Source organism: Porites lutea, chromosome 5 (assembly GCF_958299795.1).
Source record: "Porites lutea chromosome 5, jaPorLute2.1, whole genome shotgun sequence".
NCBI lineage: Eukaryota > Metazoa > Cnidaria > Anthozoa > Scleractinia > Poritidae > Porites > Porites lutea.
In genome coordinates this window covers 31469042-31479041 of record NC_133205.1, presented here as the reverse complement: position 1 = coordinate 31479041, position 10000 = coordinate 31469042, and the positions used below count along the sequence as shown (strand labels likewise).

The 10000-nt window shown below is 37.5% G+C and overlaps 1 pseudogene; it reads left to right on the top strand.

The window, feature by feature from the left end:
• Positions 1–2799: 2799 nt before the first annotated feature.
• LOC140936670 (calcium homeostasis modulator protein 5-like) lies at positions 2800–8069 on the top strand (annotated as a pseudogene).
• The last annotated feature ends 1931 nt before the right edge of the window (positions 8070–10000 follow it).

The window sequence follows — 10000 nt, the reverse complement described above, 5'->3', positions numbered from 1 at the left end:
GCCCATGATAGACTTTAAACTTAACAACAGCGAAATCTAACGCTAAGTCTTTAAAAAGGAACGTAATGAAATTATTGTTCCACCTGGCTATTTAATAAGTTGAAGCAAAATACTTCTGACCTTTAAAATGTGTAGCCTGCAAATACATCCGTCTCTCCTCGCTCCTCGCCGCTAGAGAAATGGCTGTATTCACAAGCTAGCTTTGTTTTGGTTTGTAGAAACCTTCAAAACAATCCATGTAAATTTATGTTAAGTGGCATGTGGCCACTTCTGGAACAACAGGAAGTTTGATTTTTCTTCAGGAGGAAAAATGTTGGTAACATTATTTTGTTTGTATTATACGTATCGAACAAAGTAGCTCGTTTTTAGTCCAGGTTTATTCTGTGTTTTATAGTTCACTTCGCATATTTATGCACTTGAAGTTTTATTTCTGCTGTAGAGAGCCATAATTAATTGAGTAGTTATTTTGTTTTCGATATTTAACAAAACTATGCTATTGTTTGTTACGCGCCTTACATAAAGGAACAAGATAAAAACAAAAACATCATCCAGTTTCTTGCCTGGACGAGATTTGCACGATATATTTTTTGAGTTTTATTTTATTTTTTGGTTTAAAACTATAAAAAGTGATAAACTACCTTATCAGCCAATTAAGTCCTTTTCAGATGGCACAAAACATTTTTATGCATTGCAGTCGCCATTTTGTCCCGTAAAATTTTGAATACTTTTGAATGTTTTGTAAATTCTTGCTCTAATTTTTCAAATTAAAAGAAATGACCTGGAATAAATTTATCATAATATGTTTCTTTTGACATGGATATCAAGTTTGCAAACTTGGGATTCATTTCCATGACAAAAAAAAAATAGTCCATTAGATTTTTACTATTTATTAGGTAAGAGAGAATAATTAAGACTCTTCTGTTTCGAAAGGCCTTTATTATGAGGATTAAAGCATAACTTATGATAATGAAAGTTTGTTTTGTATAGGTTTTGTGAAGAGCAGATTTAATCATTTCTAATTGTTGTTGTACGATTGTGACCTGTTGTCAGTAGAACTATCATTATGAGTTGCAATAACATTACCCGATAAAAGTGAATAAAATTTGATAAAATGCATGTTGCAACATGATATATCAATCATTCGTTTAACTGCTACGTACATTTCGTACAGACATGTATGTGTTCCTAGGTTGGTCATGAATTACCTGTTCTACTTAGCTGTACTCCTATGGAGGTTTTTATATAGGTAAACGTTACATTCAAGCTGTACTCCTATGGAGGTTTTTATATAGGTAAACGTTACATTCAAGCTCACTGGTACCTAAAGGTCGTTTCACTGTTTAACCGTTGACTTTGTTTTCTATTGTGGTCAGCCAGTCGTCCCAGTTTTTCATATGAAGAAAAGTCCTTCCTGGATATTTGGATAACCTTGTTTTGCTATACCTTATTCCTGCAATTCAAACGTTAGATAATAACCAGCCTCGTTCCCAGTCGTCCTCGGCGATTTCGGATGTGACGTCGCCTGTCAAGCTTGTCGGGAAAATTCGCTACCGCACTCGGTTCCAAGCCTCCTCTGGTAACTCGGATAGCGCGAACTGGCCTGGGTATGAGGCTGGATAATAACTAAAGATAAATCATTCAGTTACGCGCGGAGTGTTGTCCTTATAGACGCAGTTCTATTGGGGTTCTTGACGTAGTTAAAACAGCCCCAAAATACCATTACCATAGTACTCTTTAAACTGTCTTTTGGGTGGCGCTTCATGTAAACCTGACCTCTACATTTTAAGTTATTTTAAGTTAAAAGCAGATTCAAACCATCGCTTACGTACTATAAAAGTGTAGAGCGTATCATTAATGGAAAAGAATCGAATAATAATCATTTCCGGTAGTTTGGCAGATCTAGGTTGTTTCCGATAATTTTGCAATAGGCCAGTTTTGAAGGATTAAAATTCATATTTTCTTGGTTCTAAAGGGGCAGGGAATAAAACCAAAGAAATGAATAATTTATCAGTGAATCTAAAGGCCTGTTTTTGTTGTTGTTTTATACCCTTCAGCCTAATAATTCATAACTGTCCCATTTTTTCAACAGGTGTGGTAGCCAATCTGATTCTCTTCCTGACTCTTCTGACGTTTCTGTCGTTTCTTTACTAAGGGATTAGTCATGCTCTAATAAGACATACTTAAAGACATTTGTTCCATAAGTTCTCAGTTCGGCGTTTTCGTTTTCAGCAGCATTCCCCGCGAAGTTTTAACAGGCCAATCCCAGTTCACTTCAGTGCCCCTTGAAGACTCTATTTGTCAAAACATTCCCGTCGCAGATCTCTTAGTCTTTGTTTGTTTGCTAATCATGATCCTACTTTAAAAAAGAAAACAATACTTCTGCTGAAGAGAATTGCGTAAAAGATATAAAGTCAGCAGTTATGAACTTTAGCGGTCACAAATGATCGTTCATTGTTAAAGAAATGCGGTCGTTCAGGAAACCAGGTTTTAGTGCAGGGATATTGCTATGAAAGATTAATAGGTGGCTTTTCAGATTGTTTTGGAGAACAGACGTTTTAGGGATATATACATATCCTGCTGCGGTATATACCACTGCCGGTGGGAAACGAAAGAGGAAACCATAGCAATACCACAAAACCGAGCCTAAAGATACAGATAAGATAATTCACTACTCCTGGATAATTTGATAGCTTTTTCATAGGTTGAGAAAATTAAACTGGATTCGTAAGAACTTAACTTTATTGATATTTGCTAGACTTAGAAGCGACAAATACTATCAAGCCAACATAGCCCTTGAAAATGGAAACTGCTCTATGGAAACTTGAAAGACGCTTCAAGCATTCAAAAGGAACGATTCAGAATTCAGTCATCTTAGTGATGATTTATGGATTTGAGGAATTCATAAGAACACAATTTTTCAGGTGAGATGAGTTTCATAAAGTCTTCAAACACTCCTAGATCATTCTTCAATCAAACAAGAAAGCGGCTACCTTTCTGAGTTTAATCGGCATGGAAGAACTCTTACTAAAGACTCCGGTGTATGAGGCCGCGAGAGTCAGGACAGTGATTGTTACCGGTGTAAAATCTGTATTTTTGTGCCACGTTATTTTAAATTAGTGCATCTTTTGCTCAACGAGGCATTTTACAAGAATGTACTGAAGTGAAAAAACACAATCGTTAAAAAGAATAAATCTCGCCGAAACTTATAGCTTGCTATTGCCGGCACGTTCGATTCATTGTTGTTTAAGGTTGCATGAAAAATTTACTCAGGGAGTTGAAGATCAGCCAACGTTTTATTTATTTATTTATTTATTTATTTATTTTAGTTTTTTGAATAGCATTTACAAAAGTTGAAAACTCTTTTTTACCTTTATGGCTATTTGACTGATTATCTTTATCTTGCTGAACCAAATCATTAATTTTCAAAAAGCTAGTTTCCTGTATATGCACCGGTTTTACTTTGGGTTCGCGCTCAAACATTGACCTCGAGCCTGTGTTATTCCAAGTTAAATTATCGCTAAAAAAGAAAATGAACCAGATCTAGAGAAGAAGCTTAAAAATCACAATAAAAAACATAATTTTCATAAGCAAACGTTTCCTTCTCGTCGTTTTCAGCTTCTTAAAATAAAAACAGAAAGAAAACCAGATTTTTGTAATACAAGAGAAATCACGAAATCATTTGCAGCTGGCCTTTTAAGACATTATTATTTATTTATAACTTTCGCTGTTAAAATCAATTGAAAATCAACTTAAAAAATTCTTTTCAAAGAACAACAAAATAACCGGTTTAGTTTATCGAAACCAAATACTACAGAGAGCGAGAGAAGTCAGTGTAAAGCCAAGTCAAATTAGTCTCGTTACCTGATTCTACCAAGTCGGTACCACACTCTAAGAACTGGGCTGCGTATCATTTGCTGGGAATTTTGTCTTATTCAACATGGTTAGCAGGGCTATTAGGAATTGATCGTTCAGTTTGCCATTTATATTACTGAAAGTGAAAGGAATTCACCTCGTCTGTCTAGCGCCGGGAGATAAATGCGCAGTCTTTTGTATGCCCCGAGTTTCACTGTTAAAAATTCTGAACAAATCACATATCTTCATGGTCTACATTTGTCATCTTTGTAGTACAATATAAACACAAGTCATATGCATGCCGAGTTTCATTTTTCTTTTTGTACAAGTAAAGGGTGTCGTTACGTAGCCCGCCTGTATCACTAAAAAATACAGAAAAGAATAATAGACAGAGAGGTAAGTATTATTACGTATAGAAATGAAATGACGTGGTCATGAATATGGCCAATAGGGCACTTCCAATTAAGTGCAGTTTGAGTTGTTATGAATAAACAAATAACTGATAAATAGATGCTTAGTGGTAGCACATTCATGAAGTATTTGTTGGTCTAATAATGTCCCGGTTCTAATTAGAATTTGAAAAAATTGGTTTTGGGGAAGGGGAAAAAACCGGAGCAGCCGCGGCAAAAACTTCTTGCCCTGGAGCAAGGGCAAGAACAACGATTAATTTAGCTTACTTGTTAGGAGGTTTCCTCAGTTTCTCCAAATTTTTGTACACTCAGAAGTTTTGCAAACAGCAATTCCAACGTTAGCGTGATACAGTTTTATAGCCCCTGTATTTCCTGTGCTTGTTGGGTTTGGAAAGATCTTGTCATTTGTTTGAACACTAAACTACTATTCTATCAGCAGACCACACCGACAACGCCGAGGCTAAACATTAAAAAGATTATCTGATTTGTGACGAGGCATGGAGTCTGTTGGAAATGATAATAAATGAACTTTGCTAGGAAATCTTTTTTTCATTTCCTTTTTGGTTGTTCCTTGAGGATTTAAACCAAGTCGTGGGTGAAACGGTCCTCATTATTTTCCACTTTTTAGGTTTACCTGTAAAAAAACACACTTTATGAGTCAACTCCCCTTTTTCCTGACAAAACGATACTCATTAGTTTTTTTCAGGTCATTTTAAGTGTGTGAAAATATAACAAATGCTCAAAAAATAGAGGAAGGGTAAATTTTAGACAAAGACTGTGGTTATGAGGACAGGCCCGCAGTGTGGAATTCCCCCCAAAAAATTTTTCATGTACCCCTCGGTTTAATTATCCACCAAATCACCAAGAGAGTAGTAGAAAACATACAACGCACAAGGCCGGAATTACTTATGCCCCGGCGGGCCATTTTGGAGGTGTTTGCTGTTGTAACGAAAAAAGGTGTCTCATATTTGTATGATATTACTTGTAAAGAAAATGATTCTGAATTAAAATTTAGAAGACAAAAACGAGGAGTATTTCATCAGATATGGAAACATGGTGAGCAAGGGTGATACAGTGGTGAGAGCACTCATCCCCCATCAATGTCGCCCGAGTTCAAATCCCGGCTTCCACGCCTTTTGTGGGTTGAATAAGTCGTGGTTCTCTCCCTTGCTCTGAGAGGTTTTTCTCCAGGACTCCGGTTTTGCCCTCAGCTCAAAAACCAACAAATTTCAATTCGATCTGGGACGCACGGACACATTTAAACGAGTTTTAAAGAACTCCTAAGTGCTTCGTTGAGTTTGACTTTATTTTGTCCCAAATTTGAAGTAAATAGACTGTGGGCTTGCGCAACAGGACAGGAGGGGAAAAAAGACGGCAAACCTTGTGTGACAAGTGTGACCATAACTTTGACTGAAAAAACTTTCCTCCAAACCTAACCCTCCTTTAAATAGATCTATAGGTAAAAGACCAGTAAACATTAGTTTAAGTGAAGATCACGACACAACACGCAAGTAACAGCCCTGTCACGTTTGTCACACACAAGCGTTTTGCCGTTCTGCGTAAACTACTATTTTTTCTCTCCTAACTCGCCAGATGTCCTTGTACAAACAACTTTTTGTACAGTGTGGTTATGATGGCTGGCCCCTCCCTTTTTCTATTGGGCCTCGGTTTCATGATGAGTGGAGGTTTCTGGAAGACCTTACAGGAAGGAAGCAAGCTCAAACATTTCAATGAAAGACTCAACTACCGGATGAAGTCACTCAGTCGACTCTTCCAGCCATTTCTGGCCCCCACGGCATACATAACGATGGTCTTGTTAAAAGCAGACATTTTTGTGTGTTCCCAAATTGGTGCTGTGTGCAATATTGCTTGCCAGGGTGCTGTGTCAGACACAAAGTTATCACAAGTAAGAACTTTTGAAATCCTTGCCAGCTGATCTTTTAAAGTTACACTTTCTCATTTATCCTTTTCACCCAAACATGCAGCCTGAGAAAATTCTGAGAGCTAAGTAGCTACACCTAACTCTTGGCTATGTAAACCAATAACTGCAACGTATTTTTAATCTTCGCTTCCACATAAATGCTCAATTTTCCTTGTAAAAAATAAGCCAGTGGTTGAAAAACTCTTTCGTCACACTATTTCTTTGAGAATGCGAGGTATGGGTTAAGGCTTCTTGTGGCACTCGCTGGCATCCGAGCAAAAAATCTGTTTTATCACCATCATCATCATCATCGTCATCATCATCATCATAATCATCATTATTATTTTCTATTATTTATTACGGAGGGAAAAAAACAAGTATTATCAGGAGCCATTCACCCTGGTAATGTATCCCTAACTCGGCCCTAATCTCGTTCCCAGATCGGCTTTGAGATCTGGGTATGAGATTAACTCGGCCCTGATGAGACTGTTTATCGTGCTCATATGGGTGAAATGAGTGTCATCATACTGTAACACTCAGTACCAATATTAGCACTGAAGCACACGTACCAGCGCCGCGGTATGACCATTACCTTACACATGCGCTTAACCATATCACCCGGGCAGTGGCAGCCATGGACAGCTGTTTCGCCGTTATTGGGGCTCATCAGCATGGCACAACCGTCGGACCTCTGTACGGAAAAGTCGTAGAGTTGGAACTAGCCTGCGTAGCAAGCGTTTCCGTTTGGTTTCGGAGCAAAAAGAGACCGTGGAAGGGGAGTTTCGGTTTTGATTGCGCGAGAAATTTACTTGCGCCATTTTCCGCACGGTCTTTGACTCTTGTTGCTCGTTCTTTGCTCCTAAACCGCACAGAAACGCTTGCTACGCCGGCTAAGTTGGAACGTGTGCGTCAGTGCTTAAATTGGTATTGTACCACTCAGGCCTAGGTCAAACGTCTAACCTTTTCACGAGACAAACCAAACTCTAATTAGGGTCAATCTAAATTAAGTTATTAAGATAGGACGCGTCGAACTAACCAACTGAATCAGACCAAAAAGCAATTTTAACTGGCCAGCTGGTGTTGAGTAATAAATTTTCTCTCGAACGAGGCTAAATATACATTATCTTACAAATTTTTAATTTATTAGTTTAGTTTGTCGCATGTGAAGATCGTCATTTGTCCCGGAGACGGTCTTCAGACATGTTAGACGATTCAAACTCATTCAGACAAACTTAACTTAACCAGAAGTCGAACTCTTCATGAACATAACTCACTACGTTTGGTTCGTCTCATCAAAAAATCGACGTTTGGCCAGGCCTCAGTGGGGACGTGTCCTACGAATTAATCCAGTTGTATCTATGACAACCAGATTCACTGTACTGGCTTAATTTACCCCCAAATCAGTGAGTTTCATCATTGTTGATTACTTACAAAGGGATTTCACTCTACTAATGGTTACTTTCTCCCTTCATTCAGGAGAAGTCAAACGAGCTGCACATTCTCAAGGTACACACGCAGTCCCAGATTCTCGGGTTAGGTATCTTGGTCGCACCAACGCTGTTTTCGCTGGGCCTCGTTTGCATTCAGCGATGCTGCTTTGAAGACGACACGCTTCCGAGCCCAGGTGAATTCGAAAAGCTTGAAAAAGAGGTACTAGGGAATTTATTTCGCGAGAAATTGTTGCTGGCCATTCAAGAAGACGCAAAGAAAAAGGTGAACGACGTGTTCCAGATCAAATCTAAAAGGGATGTTAAAGATGTTTTTAACAGAGCCAGAGAAGCACTGAGAGCTATTAGTTACACTACCGACAGGAATGGACGATATAATAGACTGAATATTGACGATGAAGAAACTGATTGCAGCTTATGGATTCCACCCATCTGTAACTCTGTCGATCATTTTGAACAGTGGTAATTTGAACTGATCAAAAGTTTTAAATTGCATAGAAAAACTAATGTTTGAAGAAACAGTTGTAGATGAGAGAAGATAGCAAAAAAGTTGCAAATTCCCAAATTTTCAAATCTCTGTTTCTGGATTGTATTTTTGTATTTGTATTTTTTATTGTATTTTACTGGATTGACTGATGCATAATATCTATGGTTAACTTCAAAGATAACCTTCCGAGTTCATTTCTGGGAGCAACGTTTTGGCATTGTTTGTTTACTCCTAATGACTTTTTACAAATAATTCAATAATATTCTAATAATAATATGTTCAATAATATCTTTTTCCCAGTTTGTGAAATCGTCTTTGTCATAGATACTTCATACCCATGAACCATAGAGGAGAATGGGTAGAAAAAATGAATTAAAAACTTTATTTGTGGTATCGGAAGGTATTTTTGAGAAGTTTAGATAACGACGAGTAGCAAAGAAGGATCGCCTTACCTTATCTTTTAAATTTGATTTATATACTTTGAAATTTCCATTTGATGAAAAATTGATTCCAAGATAAGTGTAATTGTTGACAATTTCTATGTTGTGTCTATTGATATGGAGACAATGTTTATTAGGAGTCGACATCCTATATTTCTTCTCGACAATCATAATTGTAGTATTTTTTGGATTCACCGATAAAAGCCGGCAATGTTCACAATACTCTGAAAGGATGGAGAGAGAATATTCCTAGTCCTTCAGCCCACTGAGAGGTCAAAACTAAATCGACAGCGTAGATGAGATCCATTTGGTAGAACTGTGGGATCTGTTTCTCCTTGGTCAAGTAGAAAGGGGATTTCATTAAGTAGTATAAATTAAATAGCATGGGAGAAACGTATACAGCCTTGCCTGACACCTTTGCAATAATCAAAGCATTCAGTGTTCTTTGATCAAAGACTTTTATTTAGCATTTCGTTTTAGAATAAAGATATTTAATCAAGTCATCAAATTTGCCCCCGATATTGAGCTAAAAGCAAATGGTAATTAAACTTTATTTTAGCTTAAATAATAAATTAAATAAATAAATAAAAACTTTATTCATGTTCCTTACCATTTTATGAAAATTTAGGATCAAAAGATGCAAAATTCTGCATTTTACGAATCACTTTTCCCGATCACTACCAACTTGGATCAAGTCGAACTGGTGTGGCTCGTATAGTAAATAGCGAAATCAGATTAGCCAAGCAAGCCTATTTTCAAAATAGTTTTAAAAAGTATATGGGCGATTCTAAAAAGACCTGGCAGACTATCGATGATCTTACTTCGCGAAAATCTGGGAAAAAATCGGTGGTATCTCTGAAAGTAAATGGAGTATCAATAACAAATCCAACTGTGCTGTCGACCCAATTTAATAATCACTTTGCTACTATCGGTCCAGAACTTGCCCGCAATATTGATTCCTCAAATAGTGATGGTTATCAAAAGTACCTCACTGGCACGGATAAACGGTTTCAGCTCCATCCGACCAGTACAAATAAAGTTCTCTCACTTTTGAATCGTCTAAATAAGTCAAAGGCAGCTGGCCTCGACAAGATATCTGCTAGGCTCATTCGGGAATTTGCAGATCTCATTTGCATTCCTATCCGTGATATTTTTAACCAGTCAGTAAGTCAAGGCATATTTCCGGATGACTGGAAATGTGCAAAGGTCACCCCACTTTTTAAACAAGGCGATCGGGACGACTTAAATAATTATCGTCCAATTTCGGTGATCTCAGTTATGGCCAAGGTCTTTGAAAGAATCGTCTATGATCAATTATATGCCTATCTAGAAGAGCATAATATAATCTGTAAATATCAATCAGGCCTTCGTGCTATTCACTCAACTGTCACGGCTCTCCTCGGGGCCACGGACACTTGGGCGTATAATATTGACCGCGGTAA